Source organism: Vidua chalybeata, chromosome 3 (genome assembly GCF_026979565.1).
Source record: "Vidua chalybeata isolate OUT-0048 chromosome 3, bVidCha1 merged haplotype, whole genome shotgun sequence".
Classification (NCBI taxonomy): Eukaryota; Metazoa; Chordata; class Aves; order Passeriformes; family Viduidae; genus Vidua; species Vidua chalybeata.
The window spans coordinates 93,772,669-93,798,950 of NC_071532.1; the positions used below are offsets into that span (position 1 = coordinate 93,772,669).

The following is a 26,282-nucleotide window of genomic DNA, read 5'->3' on the forward strand; positions in this document are numbered from 1 at the left end:
GCTTAAAAATACATTGGTAAAGAAGTACAGAACAAGTTTTATTTGGTGTTAAAGGCAATTGCAATGCAACAGTTAATTATTGTGAATAAAGATGGTTAAACAAACACCATCTACATAAGCAGAATGTAGTAAATATCTTTAATATGTCCTCAGCCTGCTGTATTGCATATTATGCCTTCATTTTGTACAGGAAAATGTTAAGGACATGGCTACATTCCTCCGAAGGAAAATGCACACACATTAAGCAGTATATATTAGACAAAGGTTTTGGCACAAAGGTTTTGGCAGAAGAATGATGACTCCAATTTAAAATCTTATTTATTTTCTCTTTATATCCACCTGTATGTTCTCTACACTTCTGAGCAAGGTGAGCCACAATTCTGGGGGCTTTGTTCTGGTGATGTTTTTTCAGTGGTGGCCATTCCTGGTGATTCCCACTACCTCTGTGACAAATGGAGAGCAGTGTCAGCCTCCCTGGTTCCCACTCCCCACCACTGATGTCTGTTGGCATCATTCAGGATATTGTACAGCTTAACAAAACAGGGTCTTCAACATGCATGAGGAATCTCACCTGGAAACAGAATCCTAGGAGGTCCTGTCTTTATTTGATCCAAAGATCTCCTTAAAGTAAAAGAGGCAGCTTGCAAGACCTGATGATCTCTTCCATTTCCCTTAGCAGTCAGTCCACAGTCATTCCTCTCTGTTTGTAGGGTTTTCCCACCCATTGTTCTTCCATCTGCTACACACAGCAGGGATCATGGAAGCAGGGGCTCAGCAGGAGAGCACAGCATGGAGGCAGAGGTCTGGCAAGGAAGGGAAAAAATAATGGAGAATGAAGAATAATGAGGAGGGTTACATGTCAGGGAAGAAGAAGCAGAGACTGTCAGAAGGTGGGAAGGGAATGTCCCAGTGCTTGTGGGAAGCCTGTGAAGTTCCATGTGTCTGTACATGGACATGCTGAAAAGGAGGCTGAAATGGAATCTCCTCCATACCATGACTGCTGCAGATTTCAGTCATGACTCGGTGAGGCCCCTGCATCAAGAAATTTTTGTTCCACCTTAGCATACATTTGTTGAGTTCCTTTTGAATAACTGACATGTGACAGACTGATCACATGCTAAACCCCTCCAGGAAGAGCTGAATGAGTGTTTGTTTGGTGGTTTTTTTAATCTATATACCATATCTGTTACACACTCTGTGCCAAAAAAGTATTTAGTACTGCACAACAGGACGTGTGTTTTGGAATTAGAGTGAGTGAAAGAGGTCATCTGCACTTATCAATGACAGGTTGCAGTGGATATAATCCAGTCCTTTGCACTCAAGAGTTCGTACTTTTGAAAGGCAGCCGCACTCAGAACAGCACTGTGACATTTCCAACAAATAAAAATACCTTCAGCCCAAAGACAGGTTGTTCCTGTCAGCCTATTGAACTTGGGAGTATGAATATACATTCAAATAGCATTGCATGAAGCAATGCAGCTCCTTGGGTGAGAAGGCCATGCCATGGTGGAGGAGAAAGCAAGCTGGAAATTGTTTGTAGTCTCACCTCCACAAGCTTTTTTTTGACCCTGAGTCCTTGCCATGAGTCAGGGATTGGGGAACACTGCACCCACCAGCTGCAAAACCCCTGCCCTGGTGGCCCCAGCCAAAGGACCTCTGGTCTTTTGCTCCATAATTTCTGCTGAAAGCATTAGTTTTATCTCTTGTATTTGTCCTCTTTGTCTCAGTAGCCCAGTAACTGTATCCCATTCTGTTCATCCTACACCACAAGTTGAAATTTGTCTCCTGCCAGTTGGTGCTGTTTCAGTTGTTCACCTGGCAATGTCTAAAAGCTCCCTTTGCCCTTGTGACCTGCTCTATTAAACAGTTGTCCCTGGACAGTAAGGGAAGGCTTTAATGACATTTGGATGCTTTCTGCTCTGAGTAAAGAATAAGACATATATATATCTGACAAATGATCAGGAGGGGTAGGAGGGATCTTGATCTCATTAACAACACGAAGTGAAGAACTGAGCTCTCCTGCCTGATTACCATCAGGTTTAAAAGGTCAGGCTAGGGATGATGGCTGTGAAGGCATTCAGATACTTGAGGAGATTGTCACCAAATTGTAGGCATTGTTTTCCAGTACCCGTTGTTTAATTTGCAGAGCAGGTATTAATGTATTCTTCCCCTTTGCTGGGTGCTTTGCTGACCCTCTCCTCCCTCTGCATGTTACACAGACACACAGGGGAGATGGGGGTGTGAGTGCATGGCTCATTGGGGTGATGTTGGGAGACTGTCTCCACCACAGGTATTTTTCTGACCTCGAGTAAATTGTATAGCATTCTTCATCCAATCCTTCCCCTTTTAAACAGTACTTTATGTCTGCCCAGCATATTGCAGCAGTGTACCAAGTTACCTAAACTGCCTTTTAACCCCTGTGAGACAGAGGTTATATTAATCCAAGTGAAGTACAGCATTTAGATATCTTAGGACTTCTTGGCTAGGTCTTTGATATATGACACTGCACCGAGTCATATAAATGCTCGTTGTTACCAGTGTTTTAACATTTTTCACTTTGGAACCCCTGAAATATTTCAGAAAAGGTACAGACAGCTTCACCAATGTCCCAGATGTAGGTTGTGTGTATGTGAATGTCCTTTCCTTAGCCTCTGCTCCCTTCAGTTCACATACAGGTCAAACCCTTCTTCATTAAGTACATTATAATAGGCAGTCTCTTTCTTTTTGCTTGTGTTTTTTTTTTCCAGTGAGCAATACATGGTATTGAGGCAGTAAACAGCTGAGCACAGGCAGAGAGAGGAAAAACACCCCAGCAGTGGGGGGCTCTAGGTAGTGTTAGACTTTTGAGGAGTCCATGGTGGGCCTGTCCAGCCACCTGCCTGGGGCTGTGTGCCCACACTAAGGAGGGGAAGGCTGTGCACTCACAGTGCTGCCACACAGGCACAGATGTGGGCACAGTGCTTGTGTGCTTCTCCCCATACAAATTAGTGTCCCCAAGACACAAAATTGGATCACTGTATGAATCTTGGATTATACTATCCATCTTTCCTTTCTGGAAGCATGTTTTCACTCAAATGTCATGTAAAGATTTTTTTTTTCTTTTTATCATCTGCTTGATCTTTCTGTTGATGGGTCTGTTGCTTTTAACTCCAATGACATTCAGAGTTGTGCAAGTGCTTTGCAAACATGTGAGAAGATGAGTCTTTGCTTGAATGAGATTACAATCTTCGAAGGCAACAGCAAATACTGAGCATGTAGATAACTCCTGAAAGCACATCTGAGAAAAGCTGGCTGAAGCACAACTTTGTTAGGAGCAAAGTCTTAAAATCCCAAACATTTAAAAACAAATTAAATTCTCTGATTTGTCTTAAATTAGCTTTATTGTGTGTATTATTCTTTGTACTTGCTTGTGAAGTATTGTCATACTTTCTCAATGTTTTTTCCACCGACTTATCAGAGACTGAGATTTCAGCAGGTAAACATTTTAGTAGCTATTGTGGTAACTATGTCAAAATATTGGATGAAAAACAATTAAGCAGCTCAACCCTTTTACAAAATAAGAAAAATATTATTATTATTTTGTTGCAAGGAATTTTGTTTTGGGAAAAAGTACCTCTTGCCAAAGTAATTTATTGAGAAAAAGCCAACTGTCTTTTGTGGCTCATGTGTCTCAAAGAGAGCCTTCAGCCTGTGCAATGCAGAGCCTGGCCCTGAGGTATGAGGGCCAGTTTCCATACTTTGACTTGAGTTGCTGCCAGGCAGCTGCTTGTACATTGCTCAGTGTTGGTGAGGCAGCTCCACTCCAACATTAGAGAGACTTTTCTTATTATACTCAAATCCGGGCTTTTTTTTCCTGCTGTGTTGTCTGTGACATAGAGCACAATTTTTTCATGTGCATCACTTTATTTCCAGCAGGGAATTTACAGAGCAACTGTATACTTCCTTATTAAGATTTAAGGCTCTGCCCAGAAAATTAAAACAGGTTAGGAAACTGGTCACTGGCTTGGAGGTTGGGAAGCAGCTCAAGCACTTTACACAGCTTTATACATTCAAATAGTATTACATGAAGCAATGCTGCTCCTTGGGTGAGAAGGCCATGGCATGGTGGAGGAGAAAGCAAGTTGGAAATTGTTTGTCGTCTCACCTCCACAAGCTTTATTTGACCCTGGGTCCTTGCCAGCACTTGACCTGCATCTCCTTAGCACCTCAGCTTGGGTTCCTGTGCCATCATTATTATACTCTGGAAAGTTGGGGTTTTTTCAGCTCAAAGTGCCTGAAAAAAATGTGACAGTTTTGTCAGCTACATTTTTTCTGTGGTAGGAGGGTGGTGGCTAGTTTGCAGCACCTGCAGGGTAGTACTGGCATGTGGAGGCATTTGTGGGTTCAAATCCCAGCTTAAACTGAAGGACAGAGCAGAAGGAGCCAGCCTGATGCAATCACATCCATCCTCTCTGCTGGGAACTGGGCCTCACATGTGGCCTCTCCCAAACCTTTCTCAAGAAGGAGTTGGGAAAATTTTATCTGGCATATATCAAAACCCACCTGGAAGTGGGTTAACCATTGACTAGTCACATCCGAACACTGGATAATTGGAGGGCCACTGCTCAAACCTGACTCCTGGCCTTGTGAGCTGTTGGTGGGGATACTGTGATGCCTGTGTGAGGATCAGGATTGGACTACCCTTGGCACTAGGTGTAGACATGGATAAGGAAAAACTCAATATGTCCTTCGACTGTTATTTATCTAATTTTTTTGTTGTTGTTGATATGTTGTTATCCATTGCATCTGATGTTTGTCTTTGAAAATTCCCAGTTTTCTTCATTTTGAGAATGAGGGCTCAATTCTTTGCAAGCACCATTAGCCTGCAGCCAGCTTTTTCTCTTTGCTACTCTCTTATCTATAAGAAGATTATCAGTTGGCTAATGATTTTAATTTCTTATTCCTCTCTAGACTTTTTTTTCTGCTACTCTTCGACACTGGGAAAGTGCTGCAGGGTAAACTTTCTATCCTAACTTTGTATCACACTGGAAAATGAATGGAGACTATGAACAATGAGTACCTTTCTGATAGAGAGAGCGTGGACCTGTCTCTAATAGGCCCTTGGCAATAGCCTTTCATTCCTTTTACCTGTCCCACTGCAAGCAGGGTGCTCGTTCTGCAGGGAGTTTTCCTTGACCATGCCAGCCCCATGAATGGTCTAGCACTGCTATACCTTGCTGTGATGGATTTACATTAGCTGATGCTCTGCACTATTGCCCAGGACAGAGGCTAACCAGGCAGTGTTTCTCATGCACCATTTAGATGATTTAAACATTTACAAATTTACATTAGCCTTCTTTTGATGAATTTCTCATCTGCATTCCAAAAAAGAGCCTCATTAGCTTAGGACTGAAGAATCATTTGCCTACTCTTTATTTCTCAGTATTTTGCTATCGCCCAAGAGTACACTAATGCTTCTCACAGCATGAGCTGCCACCAGCGCTGCCCTGGTGAGCTGAAAAATCTCAGGGACCCTGCTGCAAAGGGGACACAGGCTTTGGAGGGTAAATGAGGGCAGTCTTAAGAGGATAATGTGGCATTCGGTGATGCTTAGCCATAATGCAACAGAGCAAAGGAGGCTTTTTCAAAAAAACAGATTGAATAAATAAGACATTATTAGAAGATCCTTAGCTAACACACTTCTTGTTATTATGAAACCTAAGATCAGTGTAATCCTTAAAAGGTTTTCAGTTTCTGTTTAGAAGCACCTGCCCCCTCTCATGGCACTGAAAGGTAATTTTCCCTAGAAGACAGATTCCAGTTTTCCTGTATCAGTCACAGTCTAACGCTGTATCTACATCTAGTGGATCTCCCACAGCATTGCCACTGGCTTCACTGTGGGTGCTGGGAGCAGGCAGCTTTGCCCAGGAGAGTGAGGTGCCCTGGCTATGCCTGCCTGGGAATGCCCTGGCCACACCAGCCTTTTTCCAGCCCATCAGTCAGCAGCCAAGTCTGATAAATCTGCAGCTATTCATGTTTACAAACTCTAACTCAATAAGTAACTGTGGGTGTCTCTGTGCAGAATAGCACCAAGGAGCTCACCTGCCTGAGCCTATGCAGCAGTTATGCTGGTGACATACATCTGGTTTTCTTACATGTATCAGTGTTGGTACAGTTATTAGCTCAGTATCACCTCTGTGGTGAAGTTAATATTCTCAGTGCCTTAATATGTGCATAGCAGAAAAGAGAAGAAGACAGGAGAAGACAGAGGCAGTGCAGCTCAGCTTAATTCTTCTATTTTATTTTTCAGAAAATATTACCATTAAACACCATTAGAAGATCTGTGTCCCACTCATCATATCTACCCTACCTTTAGGCAGATTACTCTGGGTATTTCTTGTTCCCCTTCTCACCTCTGTTTTCCACCCTAAGCCAGTGTAGCTTAACTACTTATTCCATGGCTTTTTAGGGCTGGTGCATCACAATGCATAGCTGGGGGGGCTTCAAACATGGACAGACAGTTGTTTCTCACGGTAAATTTTTGTTTGGATGATTGGCCCTCAATGTGAATGCGATACACAGCCACTACATGGAGTAGGTGCCACTCTGACTGTATCACACACCTAATGGAGGGGGCACAAACTCCCTTGTGCCAGCAAAGGCCAGCTCTGTCACTGCAGTGCAATGACTTTCTTTTCCTGTGTCTCCCTCCTCGCTGCCTGTGCTCCCTGCTTGACTCTCCTGCTTCACATGTCAACCAGCTGCATGCGACTGGCTTCACTCTATCTGTCTCCATGGTTCAGGAGAGGGTCCTCACCCTTGTCCCCCACACTGCTGAGTAGGGAGGGTGCTGCAGCCCTGGAGCAGCCCATCTCCCAAACACCTGCACTGCTGTTCCAGAGCCAGGGATGAGCTGCAGGTCCTGCAGCACTCTAACTGCCCTGTCCAAGATGTTCATCAGCATAGCCCAGCTGCTTGCCAGACCTGCAGTAGATGTCTTTGCCTGTTTAGATGGTGACACTCTGCAGGGTGTGAAGAAGCCCCTCTTTCTTGAGGGTCCTGCAGCAGATAGGACAGGCTTTACTAGAAGCAAAGCTGAAGGAAAAGATCCCAGGCGGACACAATCACCTGGCTGAGCAGTTTTTGCATCATTGTCAAATCCAGACAGTCAAACAGCAGCAGATAGACTCTCAAAATCATAAGGCTGGCACATCCTTGGGATTTTATTTAAAGTCCAAGTGCCCTTCTTTTTGTTCCTGTGCATGTTCAGAAGAGGTTTTCAAGGTTTTTACTGCAGCCAGCAGCCAAGATTTTGCTGTTAAATTCAGATTGCATTTAAACCGTACTTCTTTGATGAGGTAATTCTCCAAAGTTAAAAGCCAAGCTCCCTGTTTAGGTGATCAAGAAAGGAGCTGGGGCTTCTGAATGCTGCTGCAGTTGGTCCCATAAAAAAAACTACCCCTCTCCAAAATCTTGTTTTTCTTCATGTGAGGCACTAAAGAAAGACACACAAGAACTCCAAATGGGAGTCTAACTCCTTCTCTGCACTGACTATATGGAAAACCCAGGTGCTGCCTTTAGAGAAAATGGGTTTTTTTAATGTTCATCTGCTGGAATTAGGCTAGTAAGAAAATACTTGAAGATTCAGCATAAACCTGCAGAGTAAAAGAAACTAGTAGATTCAGCAGCTGCAGATAATTGCTAAAGACTTTAATAGCCAGAAAATGTAAACTACATTCCATGTTTACTTATAATTTGTGTCAGAATTATGTGACAGAAGTGCAGTGTACAAGACACCTAAATATGATATAAAATTAAAAACTAAATCTGAATAATGAAAAAAAAAAAACCTGTAAAAACCATGTATTTGAAATGAGAGAAGAAATGTGTTTCTTAGGCCTTCTTTGCTTGAGCATAAATTGACTGGGACCCAAAAAACTTTCTCCTTGGACACATGGTCATTTTATGATGGAAAATTGTTTTGTTAAATAAGACGACCAAGTGTAATTTGTACCAATAAATAAAAAATTCTACAGCTATTATGAGCCATAAACAGAAAAGACTCATTAAATACAAAATAGCTTCAATAAAAGGAACACTGAAGCAACTGCACTGATCTCCACCAAGATCTCCTTTTCCCCCTCAGAATTCCTGCAAGACAGATGTGGAGTGGATGCATTCAGACAATCAGGAAAATTATTAAGATGGTCCTTAACCAAATCCAAGGAGAACTATCACCTAGCTCATTCACTATGGACAAAATAATGTGTTTATCATAAGCCCATTTGAGTGTAAAGAATTGTGCAAGTTCTCCAAAGGAGGAGTCCCTTTCCAATTCATCCTCTAAGAGATCAAAAGCACCTTCAGCAACCAATGAAACAAGTAAGCAGCTATTCAAAACAAATGAGTCAGCCTCAAACACTGATCATAGGGGGCAAAAAAAAAAAAAAAATCAGGCATTGTTTTTTATGCACTTGTCCCCCTCTTCCTACCCACAGCTGCTCCAAACTCACATGTTCGGCTGCAAATCTGTAATTGTACACTTTTGTTGATAAGTCATGTTTGTCTGGAGTTGAGTTTTGAGGAAGTTCTTTGTCAATCAGCGTTATTAATGACATAGTTGTAAATCTCACTGTCATAGTATTGACTGAGTAAATAAGTACTTTATGACCTAAAGGAATATTTTCCCAGTGAGGAAACTGGTTTGAAAAAAATTGCCTAATCTTTTTTCCATTATACCTCAAAGTCATGCATGCAGCTGGGCACCCATTCAAAGATGAACTCAGACTGTCTGTATCTCACAGGATCAATAAGGTGCAGATTTTCTAGATGTATCGCTTAGCCTGAAGTCCAACAAATTGTTAAAAATGGATATGTTTTTTGATTGGAGTGGAAATAAAACTTTGTATTCTTCCTAGAATCCCTCTCTTTATAATTTTTATTTTGCACATCTGTGCTTCCAAGTAATTCTAGGGCTTGCTTGGAAAGAGACCAGATTCAGCCATTAATTTCCCCTTTGTAAATCAGTATTATCAGTAACCTGACTCAGTTTCCTTTTCGGTAGAGTCACCCTCCACAGCACTGCTGGTGTGACAATTTGCTCATTTAAAGGCAGCTAGAAGCCAAGCTCATGTGAAGGTGTCCCTGTCCCTGTCTAGACAGCAGCTGTGGCCCAACGGGCAGAGGCAGCAGGGGGAATTTGCACTGGCAGCCAGGTCCAGCGTACAGCAGCTTCTCCCTGAGTCTCAGAGCCAGGCTGTTCCTCGGCACAGTCAGGTCAGGATCCAGCAGGCGGGAGCCTTTGCTCTCCGCCCCGGTGAGATGATTCCCCTTTCCGCGCTGCTGCGGTGTCTCCGAGGCCTCTGCGAGCTCCCCCTGGAGCCCCGGCCGCTGCTCCGTGCCCGGTGCGGGGCCTGTCCCTCGCAACCTCCGCACGCCAAGGGCCGGGGCCGCGTGTGGAGCGGAGCCGCACTGACAGCACAGAGGCACCGCCGTGCTGACACTGGCTGGGCCCTCGGAGAAGCTTTTTGGTGGAAGCCAGGTCGCTGGTTTAAAGCTGTGGAGTCTTAAACAATTCCTGATCTAGTCCCTGACTGAGCTGAGAGCAGCGGAGCTGTTCAGTCTGCGCTTGTCAGCACAGAGCAGAGGAAAGCTGCCTCTGGGGCGATGCCTGCACGGAATCCTCAGCTGAGTGGCTCTCCCGGGCTCTCCTGCATCACTTCTTCCTCACCAACAAGCCCCACAAGCTGGAATGCTCCTGGCATCTTCGCATCCCTGTGCCATCGTGGCTGCTCAAGGGAGTGAGCAGAGTGCACCCACCTTTGCTCCTGGAGGCACCAGGCCTGCAACACGTAATGGAGGTGTCCGGCTGTGGGAGGATGGATTGTGAGAGAATAGAGATAGTGCTGAAGGCAATCTCGCCCCTGAGGACTTGCAGCTGTACTAATTACCAAAGAGTAGGAACAGCCTTGCCTTTAATAGGTCACAGCTGTGTCCAATATGGACAGTCCAATAAGGATGGGTGTTAGAAAAGAGTGGGTTAGCTGCTTGAGAAGAGGGTTGGAGTCAGTTGGCTGTGCTGCTGTGGGGAGCAAGGGTCAGGCAGTTGGGCTAGGGACAGAAAGGGTTAGGTGTTCATGATAGGAACAGGTAGAAGTCAGACAGCCATGTGGAAGAAAGAGAAAAGGAGTCAGAGTTGCGAGGAGCTGCCTGTGAGAACTCACAGAGAGAAGGTGTGAAAGTCTTACAGTAAGATAATAAACAGTGACAGTCAGTTTCCATCCACCGTCAATTGGTGCCAAGCACCGATGCTGACAATTGGTGACCCATTTGGGGATGGATCCTGACATCCAGGCACTGAACAGGGACCTGGTGACCTTGTGTTAAGATCGGCTGAAGAAATAAAGCCATCTTAGCTCTTTTACAGAATCACGCAATAATTTAAGATGCAGAAGTATCACTGGTCCAATCCTTGCAGTACTCAAGGTCAGATGCACCTCTGATATTAGATCATGTCACTCAGGGCCACACGTAGTCAAGTACTGATTATTTCCGAGGACAGAGATCCTACTAGAGATTTCAGTAGGTTTTATGGATTTTACACCTGACAAGAAACCACAAGTTAATTTGTGCTCTTGAATCTCATGTAAGCCACTCTGAGCTCTTCTTGGGTAATTTCTTGCAGTACATGTGAGAGCATGCTTTTCCTGCCTCAGGAAGACAGCTGGACCCACAAGATACAGGTTTGCTTGACTTGTTTCTCAGTTAGGCTTCCTGGTTTTCCCTCTCCCCTTAGCTCTGCCCTATTTCAGTGAACTTCAGCGAGAAGCTGTCCAGCGACAGAAGTTATTCCTTTCTGGTTTTGCAAATTGTCTGGTACATTTAAGTGCCACCAGAAGCATGATGAATATTAGCTGTACCTCTGAGAAGAGATTTTTTTTACCCATTTACCCATTTGTGCTTTACACAAGCAATGCCATGGCCCTGCTATTGCCTTAACAATAACATATATTCCTGAGGGCCAGATTCAATAAATCTGAGTTATCCTGAAATGAATTTTTTAGGTCTTTTGTGACCGTGCATGGGGCTAAAATGATTTTTGTTTATTAAATTGAAATGTACCATGTTCGCTGAAAAGTAATTACGGTATTATGCAATGTTAGTTGGTATTCCAAAACTTGCACAGGATGTTTTATAATTCAGTGTAATGAAATGACGTAATAGAGTAAATAATTTTGCTACTTTTTTTTATCCTATATATGAATAAATGACAGATACTAACAAATTGATTGCATTTATTTAAAGAAAACCCTAATCTCTTTTGTATACATGTACTATGTGTATAATTTATTTATTATTTTATTCTAGGAATATATATTAGAGTAATCTTCATATTAAAGATAGACTTTATCCTGGATAAGATTTCTCTGTGTGCCTGATGGCCTGTCATCACTTCAGAGACAATCAAGCACAACTTTAAAACAGACAGTGGAATAAGTTTTAATACAGAAAAATATCTTATAAAATAATCTATTTTGACAAAGGGTAAAAAAGTGTATTCTGCTGCTTTTTTTTAAATATAAAATTATTATTCACAATAAAGAGTTACCTGGTTTTCTTAAAATAGAACTATATTAATATCAAATTCTACTTATTTCAGTTTCTTGGAAAACTGTAAGACTGGATTGTGATGTTGACATTGACAGAAGGCAAGATCTGAAAGCTGTGTGGAACAAGAAGTCCCAGAATTGGGGGAGCAGAAGGGCATGACTTCAAACCAACAACTTACCAACAAGATAAAGAATGACATTTTGGTTTTCAAAAAATGTGCAGCACTTGCCAGACAAAATCTCTGGTTTAAAATTCTTACAGTGGAACTTTTCTCAACCAGCAGAAAAAAAAATCAGCATCTACATAGGCACAGACCTCAGGACTTGCTTCCTAGTTACTTGGGCCATCCATAGTTTTGAGCTAATTAACCACAGCTTTCTTCCAGAAGAAGATATAAGGGGAAGTTTATTACCTATCAACAATGTAGTTTCCTCCTTCTGTCTCCCACATGTTAGGCTGGCAGAAACTTCCCAGCCTCAAATTCCTAAAGTGTATTGTGAGCTGGTCTGTTATATGCTGTTTATTAAACAAATCCAGATTTTTGTTTTTACCGAAACAATTATGATTTTTTTATCAAAAGAGAGACATTGCCAGAATTATTGTGCTGTCTGACAACTACCTTATCCTAAAAACCTGCCTTAAGGGCCATGTTCACAATTCTTCATCTAACAGAAATGCACCTGAGGTCAAAACCAGGTTTTGTGGTTTAGGGGTATATGATGGGTAAAGCCCTGGAGGAAAGGAGAAAATGTTTGTATTAATTATATTGATAATGTGCAAAAGAAAATATTTTTTGTAAAAAATAATAAAAGCTCACAAACTCTAGCAATTAATCAGGACTATTTTGGAGGTGAAGTTGTATGCAGTTAAAGCAGTTTGTTGACAAAGTAAACAGAAGTAACCTCAGGCATTTATTTTTATTTCATAGCTCCCTAACTCAGTAAATCTAAAAATTACAAGGCAACAAAACTCTGGAAAGAATATACTTGTATTTCAATGGACAAAGGCATCAATATTATTTTACTCTGACAAATACTATAAAAATTCAAATTATACTTTCATTGCTCAGCTCCAAAAATCCAGTAGATTGACTATTGCACTGTTTAAGGTTTTCTGTGGGCATCATGACTTGATTTAAACATTTGAGAATTAAGCTATGAACTGTCAAAGGCAAAGCTAAAAATAAATGTTGCATATGTTTTGTCTCACAAGGGTGAGCAACTAATAGAAGAACAAAAGGTTATTGAGTAAATATAGATTTTTGGATGGAGGGAGTGGGTATAAAGGTTCAAGATATTTTAGTGCTTTTATGACAGACTGACACAAACATTAAGAAAGTTTGACCTATTGTGTATCCAAACTGCAACAAAAAGTGATTTATGGCTTATTTAAACTTGTGGTACTGAGGTGGAAGACATTCATCTCATTCTATGCATGCTTAGAATAAATCAAAACTGATTTGTGCATAGGACATTAAACTTGTTTTGTATAAAATTGAAGTTAAAAAAAATATACCTGTGTTTTCTCAGACTACTCTCCCTAGTAAAAAAATAACCAGTAGACTGTTAAAGAAAGTGAAGGTCTTCCTTTTGCTACACAGCAAACATGAACAGCTGCTTGGCTTGAAATGTTTCCCTAAATATGAATAATGGCTCTGGTTGAAGGGGTCAAAGTATGAAATAATCATCATCATAGCACAGCCAAACTTTTGGCAGTGAATTATCCAAATCCCATTTAAACACATTTTCAGATCTGATCTTCCTTTTGTAGCAACAGTGAGCAGGGTGAAACCAAGGGGAAAGAGAGCAGGGTTTAATAGAAAAATCATGGAACTGTGGTTACAAGAACTCAGCTCAGAATATAATTCACTATAATATACTTTTCTTTGATCCTGAGGAAGTATCTTATGAAAAACAATGGAAATAGCTGAAGGTGCTTCATGCACATAGCAAATAACAATTTGTAACAATCAAAATAGTGAAAAAAAGATTTTTTTTGTATTGAAATTTGATCTACTTTTCTCCAGGTTTCCAAAGTGAGCAGGACTTCACTGATATCAGAACTTCATCTGCAGTAACTCTTATCTTCATGCATTGCTGTTATATGGTTTGGAGTTTAACATAGTAAGAAGTTGAAGCCAACCCTGAAGTTACTTGTTACCAGATTTATGTGTGAAAGACTACAGGCTTTTAGATGTATGAGAGTTGAAGCACTTCCTCAAATCAGGTCATTAGGCCACAAATTTTGTGGAATTCACTAATCTTTACCATGTCCATTTTGCAGTGCCCATCCAAAAGCATTCAAGGTTTCATTTATTTTACTTTCATATATATATATATATATTAGAACAGAGTAAGACTTAGAATAGTCAAACACAGTGTTTCTATTTTGACATCCACAATTAGCACACACTTGAAGGCGTAGGATTTGGTCTTTAATTGGACTGGTTTGAAAATGATACAAAATTAAATGTTAGCATTGGCTTTAGTTCCCCAGGACTGGATTCTGAAAGTTTCCATTCTGCTTCTTTCAGGGTTTCTTTCACCTTGGTAATAGATAATGTTCAATTAAGAAGTATTTACTAAGAAAAAGGAGAGATTTTTCTTTTCATTTTATTCTCTTTGGGGATGTGAAAATTATACTGCAGTTAATTCAGAAAAGAAATCCTAAGGCTTCTAATCTCTCTCTCAGTAAATGCAATCCTGCTGAATTACTATCTCTCATATAACTTCTGCATTTGCTTAGCATGCGCAGATTTACAGGTGTTGTCCTCTGCCCAATTTCAATGTTCAGTAAAGCAGAGAAGGGATCTTGGTTTTAATCCAGCATAAATCCCTGGTTAGTTTTATGGGGCTATCTCAGGCAGGACACAAGGGGCAAATATAACTCCCGCATGTATCAGGACTCTGGAATGAACAGACCCTCAGAGGGACTCAGAGCTATTTTGAAGACTTTGGGATTGCTTTTTCTGTCGTTGTAGTATTGGCAAACTCTCAGTTTTGCTTTGACTCCTGGACTAAAACGTTTGATTTGTACTTGGCTTTGAGTTAATAAATATTTGGGATCTGACTCTTGAAGTAAAAGAAAAGTTAAAACTGTCTACCCTATAGGGACAAAAAGGATGGACGCTTCTCAGGAAAACACATGGGGTTTTTTTCAGCAGAATTATTATCAGCTCTCTCTATCAGACTTTACCTCTCTTTGCTTTGCTACAGCACCAGGGCTTTGCCTTTCTGCAGGGAGGCCAGTGGATGCAAGATGCCCCTGCTTTAGTGCCAGGGTCTTCCAAAGCACAGGAAGTGATTTAAGAGGAATGGGGGAGAGGAGGGGTTATGAGGAATACCACGATTTCAGCATCCTGGTTGTCTCTGAAAAAGCTGGAGGCAGAAAGGACAGAGGGAGACACTTCGGTCTCTAGCAAGCACAGGCTGTTTTTGATGTCTGCATACATTGTTAGCTGGGTTTTTTTTGGTTTTTTTTTTTTTGTTTGTTTGTTTGTTTTTTTGTTTTTTTTTTTTTTTAAAGTTTTTTCTACAATGTCAAATATGTATCCTATTTGGCAGTGGAGTGTGAGGAATGAGCCACTACTCTTTGACAGTAGAGGGTGTCAAACTGCTATAGTCAGAGAGGTCTTTGCACTGATGCACACAAGGGGAATACTCTGTGGAGGGCCAAAAAATTTTTCTGAATGCAAAATTGTAATGTTGAGGAAATGTCCCATCTGCCTGCAGGGATTGGAGAGTAATGTGTATAAGGTGGCACAACCTTTTAGCTTTTGTTTTCATGCAGCTTAAACCCAGAACAGATTATTCAATGTGAGAGTTTATTATGACTCATTCAATATATAAATAAACACAGATATATATATAGAGAGAGAAAAAAGGAGAGAGCTTTATGAATAAGAAAGCGTATTTCCATTCTCACAGCCTCAGAGGAACAGGAAATTAAATAAGAAACAAATAAGAAAAGTAGCCCCCAGAGATATCTGCAGTCTTGGCACTGTCAAGGAGCTGATTACAATGCTCAGATGTTGAGAGGCTTTATTGTGAGTGAGGTAAGATTGTATTTTGCTTTGATCATCTCATATCTGAGATGACAATCCGTACATTCTCTGAAACAATACTTTCTGAATTAGTCTTCCAAACTGTAGATATTCTTGTATTACCTTGCCTCTAACTGAATTAAAATGCATTTTGTGGAACTTGAAATACTTGACTCTGTAGTTTCAATTCCTATACACCAGAAATTTATTCATAGTATTTACTACCTTGCCAATTTTTTTTTTTAATTTGCAAACACACCACCAGTGATTTTGTCATCTCAGTCATGTGAACAACTTTAAATAAAGAATTGATAACCTGTTAGCAACTGTCTGACTATTGGACAGCTCCTCATCAACAGTTAATTTTCTGGGATCTGCCACTGCAGACAAAATGTCTTTTGTTTACATGATGTGTGTGCTGTAATGCAAACATTTTGGTTAAAGTACTATACTGCAATAAAATATGTGTAAAAATACTGTTCTGTAGAAGCAAATTATATTGCAAAAATTAGTGGTTTTCTCCATAGCAACATACTGTACCAAAAAAAATACAAGATCCTTTCACTGGATTTGCCTTCTGTGAATCCATGTTGGCTGTCCTGAGTTATATTTGCAGATTTAATTGTTTGCTGATAGAATCCAAAGTGATGAATTTCATTATATTACCTGCAGTGGCAATATTCCATTCTTTTTTAATATCTTCAGTTTTTCAAATTTTCTCAAATTGGGCTTCAGAGCTTCAGAGATTCTCCTGAAGATGCTGGAAGAAGCCAAGGGAACGATTTCCATAAGTTTCCAAAACTCAAATGCACAAGACCCTGAGCAACCTGATTTAACTTTGGAGTTGACTTGCTTGAACAGAGGATGGGTCAAGGTGACCTCCAGTGGTCCACTCTAACCAAGATTTTCCTATAAATCTATTTTATATTTTATATCCCAAATGTTGGTAAATAGATATCCTCCCAAGAGAGAGCATAAAGGAAATAATCATATAGCTGTATCATATTGCAAGAATTTACTCAGATTATCTTAAATATATAATCCATCAATTTTTGAGTGATTAACCTGGCATCTTGAGAATTTTTGTCTATTTTTTGTATAAGGCGTTTCTTAACTGTTCTGAGTGAGTAATGAGAATTAACGTGTTGGTATGGAAGATTTCAGAGGGAGAAGAAAATCACACAATGCTGACATCAATAAGACCTTTCATTGTTTCATCGGTTGGTGGAGCTAAAAAGGTTTCTAACCTTTTTTTTTTGACCACTTTTGCTCAAAATTAGTATGTAATTGTATGTCATGACACTAGGCAGGGAGGCAGTGAACTTAACAACTCTCCTTTGTCAGAAAGGGAAAGTGTAATAAACTGAGGGCAACTTGAATAGCTAAGTTCCTCTCAGTTGGAAGAATACATATGTACACAAAATCCATCAACAAAACACAGCACAGCTTGTTGCAGAACATCAGTGCTACAGGAATACCATTACCTTGGAGAGTAGAGAGGTGGTGATCCTGCCTTAGCGCCTTAGCTCCATTTTCCCTCAGGAATTAATTCAGAATTTCAGTTTTATATTAACTGCAATGAATCAGTTTCTCTGCAGCTGTATCTGAAAGAAGTATAGTGCCTTTTATTTTTAGATGCATTAAAATCAATTTCTTGTGATTAGTGCTTCTCATTTTCTGAACTTCCTGCTTTCTGAGCAAACGGCAATTAGTTTGCTAAGAATACCCAAGTGTTAAAGTTCGTAAAGCTCTGATGTAAAGTTCTGCTTCCATTTATCTACAGCCATTTTTTTAATCCTGATTTCAAGACTGACTCCAGTCATGCACCTGTTTGACTCAAGCTGGAGGATCTGACACAGTATTAACCTTTGAAACACTGTTTTTAAATAAAAAGTGACTGAATGGGATTTTGCATGCTCTGTAGGAACCTTCCAGCCACCAGTGACTCCTGCAGCAGAAACCCCCTCTATCCCACTGAAAGCTTCCCCAAGGAGTTATATGGGGGAGCAATTTCATTTGGTGCATATTGAAATGCCTGGTTGACTTTTCTAGGCTAACCCATGTATGAATTTTTAGTGCAACTCCATTTAAAGGAATCATAGAATCCTATGTACTGAGTTGGAAGAAACCTAAGGGAATCATCAACCCTACACCTACTCCCAGTTACTGACCGATGACTTTAATCTTTCCTGCAGTTGTTTACATGTGACCCATAAAATGGTGTACCAGAGGCACTTCAAGTCACTATTGATGGCACTGAATGGACCCCCTAGGCTCCAGAAGCTGATGATGCACTGGTGGGTGTGTGGATACCAGCCCAATCAATGGGCTCTAAGATGCAAGTGAACTCTTTGCAAAGTTGGTAATCATGCTGTGAGTTGTCAAAATAGGGCTTCCGTGCTTAAAAATATGTTGAGGGCAGAAGGTTATCCTAATAGGTCTGAGTTTATCCTGAGCACAGAGCTCCTCACTGCTTCCTTGACCACTTTGTCTCATTATCCAGGGAATTATCTGAGTCATCCTGTTGTTTTCAAGGCAAGATCAGCTTGCAAGGCAGAATCTTTCCTTTCCACCCAGGAAGATGTCTGCATGCATATTCATTTTAATGTTAGTCATCACCTCATTTTTTTAATCTAATCAAATTCATTTTTCATTGTTTTACCTGACTAGGTTTTTAATGGCTCTTACAAAATTATGTCTTGATTTGCCATCTATGTTCTCTCCAAATATCTGTGGACAGATTGTACCAGGTAACAATAATGTTACTTCAGTTATAAGCCATTTTTTTCTCCTCTTCCCTACCAGAGCAAAAACTTTACAAAATATTGTTCTGTTTTCCCAATCTCATTGGAAACATTGAAAAGTGTATTTCTTCCTAGTTATCTTTGCTGCTAAAATGAATTCTCAGCTTGAAAACTGCAGCCTTAACAGTGCTGTCTCTCACATATTCTTTGTGCCTGCTCATCTGAGTACCATCAAAGCCTTCATCGCTGCGCCCCTAACACTGTCTTCTGCCCTGAAATGTTGGTCTGGCTTCCAGACTCCACAGACCTCATTTCTTGTCATCCCCGGACTTGCTCTACAGTGTTAAGCTTTCAGACATGATTGCTATTCAGAGCAGAGCTTGGGTTGGGAGCCAAACTAGCACTTAGGCAGCTTTCAGATACCTAAATTGCAAGATGTGAATCACATCTTGTGAATTCCATGTGATTCCACATGTGAATCTTCCTTCCTTTCCCATCCTTCACCTCTGCTCAAAAGCCCTTGTTCCTGAAGACACCCAAGATGACCCTGAGCCTCCAGAGGACTCATTATTCTTCTTCAGTTCTGCAAGTGCCCTGAACTGTCCCATCTCTGCAGCACTGTGTCTATCTTTGGACCATCTCCCGGTGCAGATATTTTCCTATATAATTTCTTTGGCAGGCCCCACACCAAGAGAGTAAGGCACCTAGGCACATACTTAGATGAAGAGGAGAGGAGATGTGTCCTCTTATTATTATCATTTGGTGGCTCACAATTTTTTCTGTCATAACCTCACTTTCAGTTCCAGTTTATGACCTGGGTGCTTCTCTCAAAAACAGGACCATTAATGTTTTCCAGCACCTGAAATGGCTCACATCAGCACCCACAACTTCCCAAGCTGTGTCCCAAACACAGGTTAGGGAGACTTCTGCTAGCTCTCTCCTCTCTCCTGTGGAATTTGTGCTCCTCACTGGAAAGAGAAAAGAGCATCTTCAGCTCTGTTTTTCACTCCATAACCAGACACTTAGGGAACTCCCTCTGGAGGTCAGAGATGTGGGTTTGACCCTGCTTATTTGCCCTCCACTCCAAGCAAAAAAGGGAGGCCAGAGATTGAAACTTTTATTCATTGGCCATGGTCAAAACCATTAAACTACTAAATAAATATGGGGACCAATACTTTCCAGACTGCTGAACAGTCCCCATACTCTACATCAGTGAGAGAACCAATCCATATTCCCTTCAGGGATAAGATATCACACCACCCAACTTGCTGTCGCCTACCTACTTCCCCAAATATACGCCTCCACCCCAATTTCAGCATTGGCAATTTCTGCTTTGTTTCAACTGATGTGATTTAGGGAGTAAAAAGGATGAATGGCTTTTATTTCACATTAAACTGCCATTTCACAAAGGGATATGGCTGGATTCCATTTCCATTATCTAGTTTGACCATTATCTGACATTTCAGATGGAACTGATACGTTGAAATTATATTACCTCAGCACTCAGTGGTTACTCACTGCCTTCAATAGGAAATTGTTCAGATAATCCATTTGGGCATCATTTAAAAGTGATATGTAGAGTACTCCTGCAAGTAAGGTGAGCAGCACTGGATCAGCATGGCTAATGGCACAAAATGGGAGGCAAAGTCTGGTTGAAAAGGGTTGAAAAAGTAAAAATTTATTTGAGAGGATTATCAGAAACACGCTTCAGTGTTCTTGAAACTAATACTATTAATTCCCCTTTATTTTGATCTGTAGTATTTTTTTCTATATCAGGCAAGCTGGAGGAACAAAAATGTGGTTCAGGTTCAGTTCATCCTCATTACTTCATTTATCTGTATTCTACAGAGTCCTATGCAGAGAAGTTAATATTTTATTTATCTGAAGAATATTTCATATGTATTATCCCATAACAGCCTTTTCTACCACTGTAATAGTGAAAGTTCTATCAGCAGTACCATTATGAACAGATGAGTCTCATTTTTAAAAATGTAGTTACAAAAATATGGTTTCAGTTCAGACTTTATACTGAACTTAGCCATCAGGGGGCAATTGTTTTTTCTTAACAGTATTTTTATGAAGATATTTGAGAAAGGACTAAAACTAAAGAAAGAAAATTAATCTCTCAGGAATTACAGAAGTAGTGTTGCAAAGATGCTCTTCTACAGTGAGATAAAAACTGAGCAGAGACATCTATAAATACCAAAATTGGGAACCAGCAGAAATGGGTCAGAGCATCTTCATGCCTAGTCAGTGAAAAATGTTATTGAGCTAACTGAGAGCATCTAAATGCATCTTTGCACTTAGGAGATCCTTAAAATCACATTTTAGTCCTTTTCTATTTTCAAACTCTGTAATGAAGGTGAAACCTGCACATTCTAAAAGCTTAATATTAATGGACATACTTGCACAGGGAGTGTCTAAGCTTTGAAAGCCTTACTAAAACACATGGGCTTGCATAAACATTTCTTCATCTTTTCAGATTAAGCTTTAGAGTGTTTGTGGGACTTTTATTGTTTGGCTATTCAAATTTAAAAGAGACTGTCACGGTTTGACGCTGGCGCAATGCCAGCGTCCCCATGAAAATACACCTTCCCAAATAAGTGCTATGAGATGCAATCAGGAACAGAGCAGAGCAGGCCCAAGCTTCATAACAAAGGGAAAAAAACCACTTTATTAAACTACTACTACTATAAAAGACACACACACTATATCCAGGACGAAGACCCTCCAAAACACTCCTCCTCTCCTCCTCCCCCCCAACCAATTCCCAACAAACCACAGTGAGACAAAACCCTGGATCCCTGATCACGTTACCACCCTTCAGATAATCAGTACTCAGTCCCTCAAAGGAGAGAGGAGTCTGTCTTGTACCATAGACCCCCCCCAGTAAACACAGCTGCCACCTCCTGTGTTTCCATGTCACACATGGCACCGCCTGGAGAAAATCTGCCAGTGTGACCCTCTCCTTTCCATGTCACAGTGCTCTCACCACCGTGCATGGACAGACTGCTCATAGGGCTCCTTTAAGGATGCTTTGCCACAGACCAAAAGAAACAACAGTTCAGCTTCTCATTTTGGGACCACAGTCCCCCCCATTTTCTTCCTCCCCTGGGGCTGAGGGTCTCAAGAAGAGAGATCATCTTCTTCCTGAAGACAGAGGGCATCACCACACCCTCCTCAGCTTTCCTCTGTTCACTCCATTCCTGTGCTGGTAGTTGCTGAAGCAGGTCTCTTGGCTCACCATTGCATCCCCCTAAAAATGCAGTCTCTGCTGCAGGAGAATTTGGTTCAGTCTATGGCTAACAAGAAAAGTCCAGCCAAAAGCTACTCCATCATCTCCTCCCCACCTAAAAATTTCTTCTTCTAACATCTCAGGTCCTGGACTGTCTCTCTTCTACTTCAAATCGAGGAGGAGTAATATTTTACAAAGTTTTCATTTCCCAGGAAAGGGTAAAAAGTCTTGGACTCCCTGGACGGCTGAAATCTCTGCCCAGAACTCCAACTCCCACGGCTGGGCACCTCCCCACCCCCCTTCTCCTTCTCCTCTGCAAATTCCAGGTGCCATCAGACTCTCTGTCTCTTTCCCTCTGGGGGGGGGAACAAAGGCATCTCCGTTTCTCCACCCTTCCATCCGTAAGGAGCTGGCCCGGTTCCAGTCCCTTCACCCCTGGCCTACCTCAACCAGGCTGCATGGCTTCCCCTCCCCCACCCAGCCCATGGCTGGGCAGGGGAGGTCTGAACTCTCCAACGACCGGAACCAAAGAGAGCGTCCCCCTGGGAGTTCTTGCTTTTAACCCCCTGTGTTCTCAGAGGCGTGTCCATGCCTCCAGTGGTCAGTCCAAATGCCAATATCCAACCCTGACCACTGATTGGTTTGACTACCAACTTCCTGAGAAAATTCACTTCCATGTCAAACCGTGACAGAGACCTAACCTTTTAATGTTCATGACAGAAATTAAAAATTTGGTCACTGGTGCTAATCACAAGACTGTAAAATCAACATGTACTTTGGGTGAGATTTTTTGTCAATATCCTCTCTTTGGTATTAGTAATATTAGGTTAATAATACAATTTGAAATCCTTTATGCAACCCCTCACTTATCTTCTGTAGGCCATTTTGAAGCACATCTTACCAAGTGAGAAATGTTGCCATGGGCTGACCAAAGTGAGAAATGCCAAGTGAGAAATGTTGCCATGGGCTGACCAAAATTATTAGCTTGGGAAAAAATGGTCCATGGTATACAGGGACATCATAATGGTTCCTTTTTGGCCTTAAAATCCAAAGAAAAGTACAGTAAAAGAGTGTTTAGGGATATATAAGTAGCAAAACTCTGTATTAATCTTCAGTGAGAAAAGAGGAAAAGACAAAAAATATTTATTTTTAAAAATTGCAAATTGATGGATTTTGCCAATTACTGTTAATAACACTTTATCTGAAAGTGGATCTCAGAAGAAAAATCATGGTTTTACAAGGAATATTTATAGAGGTTTATGATTATAAATATTAAACTTGAATATTTATGAAGCAGAATTGTTTAATTGTTATAAATTAGTAAAAATAACGTAAGAAAAGTACTAAAATTAAGGCTCTTATTTTAAATGGAAAAGTTGCTCCTGATTTCATTGGTTTTCCCAGCTTCTCATTGATACTGCTGTGATGATCTGTCTCAAGACACCGTGTAACTGCTGCAGCTACAACAGCACCGAAGAGTAAATGTTCTCCAAAGCCATGTTCAGCTACCAGGGGAGGCACTGAAAAGAATTCAGACCTCTCTGAAGGTCAGCTGCACTGAAGTGGAGGGTGCCAGTGAGGAGGACTGCAGCTCACTGGTGCTGACTGCACCTGGAGGGGCTGCCAGTGGCCAAGGGCTGTGAGGCTTTCATTTTCAGCACAAAGTGATCTTAACTATCTTTCAAGCAGTTACCTGCTTCACTTTAACTGGGAGAAAAAAGTTCTGCAGTGGGGGAGTCTTTGGGGAGCAAAAGGTGGAGAAACTCTGCCAGGCAGGATGTCTAGGGCAGGTGGGAGGCAGGGCCTGGGAAGGCCAGATGTGAGCAGTGCCTGGGAAGCCATGGTTTGAAGGAATTCAGGTGTTGGGTGTTTTTGGGCTAGGAGCTTGGGATTTGGCATGAAGTTAGAGGTTTCTAACACAGTAGTGGAGAGAGCAAGGATAAAAGGTTTTAAGAGGTCACTATAAGACAAGGTACTCCTAACAAGGAATACTAGTGGTAAGCAAAGCTATAAACTACTGAAGCATTTCTCTTCCTTGCCTCTAGTCCCCATTCTCTTTTTTCTGTTCTCTGGCATATAGAAACCACATTTTTGAAAACTTAAATACACTTGGCATAAGGGATGAACTGATCCTAAACTTTCAAAATATTTTGATGATATTTGTCTTAAATGACTTTTTGACATAATAGGTTCTTACTGGCCTAGATGAAAGATCAGGTTTTGGACTAAGGATAAGAAGAAATGCTTCTGTCTGGAGAAGTCTCTGAAAATCAGTGGATTTTTTACTGTTCAACATGTTCAGAATCATCCTAGAATAACAGCGTTGTTAGAAAGGTGAAGATTTGCAGTGGATAAGAAATTATCCAGTGGGTTAAAAATGAAAATTGAATGCAGAATGCTACTGCAGAGTTCACAATATTAAATGGCAAAATCACAGATTAACTTCAATGTCATTAAATGCAAAGGAATTCACATGGGAAGAAGTAATCAAAACTGCACATGCATAGTGATGGATGCTAAATGAGCTGCTGCTCAGAAAATGAAGATTTGGAGCTGTTGTGGCTTGTTCTCCTGAGACATCAGCCCAGTTCTTAGCTTTGGTTGCAAAGGCACAAGTGCTTATTTGGCTCTATTAGAAAAGAATGAAACAGAGAATTTAATCATGTCACTCCTCAACTTGGAATTCTTTAAGCATTTCTTGTCATGCCTTCTCAGGAAGAATATTGCAGAACTAGGCTCATCCACCTCCTAGATGACATTCACCATTCATTTGTTCTGGACATAATAAATGTTCAGATACTTGGGAAACCATTGCTTCCCTTGTGCAAAAGAAATTATCTCCTCCATCACTGTCTGTGTTGGAGAAGAGGAAGCCACCCCACTTTGCCTCTTCCCTGCAAAGCTCACGAATGTTCATGTTAAGTTGAACTCGCAGTAGGTAAACCTAGAGTGAAAAGTACAGTTTGTTTGGATGTGCTGGTTAGGTAAAGCAGCAATGACCTTGAAATTAGTTCTTCCACAACTTGTTTTTTGCTCTGGTTAAAGGTGGTATATGTTATACTTCCCTTTTCACCTTTGGGATCATCAAATTTTTAGCAATGAGAGAGTTTTATTATGAAAGCATGAATCTCTTTTTCTGAGGCTGGCAGATGACTTGAAGCTGGCCACCATGATAACAGCACCTGAATTCCTTTTAAGTGATTACAAGACTATGCAGGTCTGAGGTCTTGATAGCCCAGTACTATCAGGGAAGAGGAATCTCTTCTCTTCACACCACCCTAGACCCAGCACATTCCTCCCTCCTCTGAATGTAAGATAGGCACCCCCTCCTGATAAACTCATCAAAAACAAGGAGCAGGAGAGTTTCTGATGGATCCAGGAGTTGTCTTAAAGAAAATAATTGACACAGGAACATCTGTATTAAAAGCAATCCAGATGAAAGTGACAGTATATTTTTCTAGCTTTCAGCCTTAATTTTAGGTTTAGTAGTCACCTATAAAATGTGATTCCTATTCAAGTAAATTCCTGCTTATGTGAAAGAGTATCAATAAAACTCACAAAGTATTTTTAAAGAACTTTAAAAACTAAAACCAGAAAGTGTGAAGTATATTTAAGGTTCAGAATTTTAGTGTCAGTGTGAACCGTGCAGGGAGAACAGGACAGTCTAAAATGAAAAATTTAGACTGACATGTTCATAGCTGGCTAACTCATACCCAGAAACATGTATGAAAATGTAAGACTGTGTTCTGTGTGTGAAAAAACATAGGAGTAAAGAAAAAATTCTGAATTACTTTTTCTTCTGTTCACTCCCAGGAATACAAGGATGGGCTACAAATTAACCCCATAATGAATATGGCTTTTACAGGTGATTTACCATACTAAATAATTCACCTGGAAATAAGATATGGTGACAAGTTGGAATATGGTTATAGAAGGATTGTGAAGTCAGTGTCAATGGTAAGCCTATCTCCCCATTTGTACATACAGCTAAAGAGGTAACAACTCTTGTAATTTTATCTTAGTTTTCTTGATATATAATAGCTTTTTTAAACCTCAGCTATGGAAGTCATAGGGTTATGGGAAAAAAAAAAATCAAAAACAAACCAACCCAACACTTATTAAAACCCAGAAATTTTTAAGACTCGTGCCTTAAGAGAAAAAACAGAAAATATGACCAAAACACACTCTAAAAATAGTAGAAAGCAAACAAACAAACTTCCACGACCTCCTGATTAATAAAAGTCCACTAGTTAAATTGAACATGTTATTTTTGGTGGATGGCTTGACTTGAAACTTTGGGGCTGAGAGAAATCCAAAAAGAAAACTTTTGGACAGAACCCAAGCTTACCTGACTGACTGAGAGAAGAAACTTCCACCAGATCAAAACTAACTTATATAAAACTTATTTCTTATCTCATACTGGGTACACAAAATGCATGGCAGAAAATGTATTGCACATGTCAGAACAATGGCTAGGAAAAAGCTACTGACTGAACATCAGATTTGCTAAGTACAGTTAGGCCAAAAGTAATCCAGTATCACCAGATCATGTCTGGATTATCAGAGATCCCTCCACAGTACTAGAATACATAACCTACTGCCTGCACTATATAAAATCAGGTGAATGAACACAATCCATCCTTGGTCAAAATTCTTGGAGTACCTATATAAT

At 40.6% G+C, this 26,282-nt stretch overlaps 2 long non-coding RNA genes across 2 annotated transcripts; one reads left to right on the forward strand and one right to left on the reverse strand.

Moving 5' to 3' along the window:
* Nucleotides 1-567: 567 nt before the first annotated feature.
* Nucleotides 568-4,253, reverse strand: LOC128786428 (uncharacterized). The gene is made up of 2 exons (XR_008430286.1): nucleotides 4,145-4,253; nucleotides 568-803 (listed from the first exon to the last, which is right to left on the reverse strand). It is a non-coding gene; the product is annotated as an uncharacterized LOC128786428 (long non-coding RNA).
* Nucleotides 4,254-6,301: 2,048 nt separating this feature from the next.
* Nucleotides 6,302-13,090, forward strand: LOC128786427 (uncharacterized). The gene is made up of 3 exons (XR_008430285.1): nucleotides 6,302-10,211; nucleotides 10,664-10,721; nucleotides 11,639-13,090. It is a non-coding gene; the product is annotated as an uncharacterized LOC128786427 (long non-coding RNA).
* Nucleotides 13,091-26,282: the final 13,192 nt, after the last annotated feature.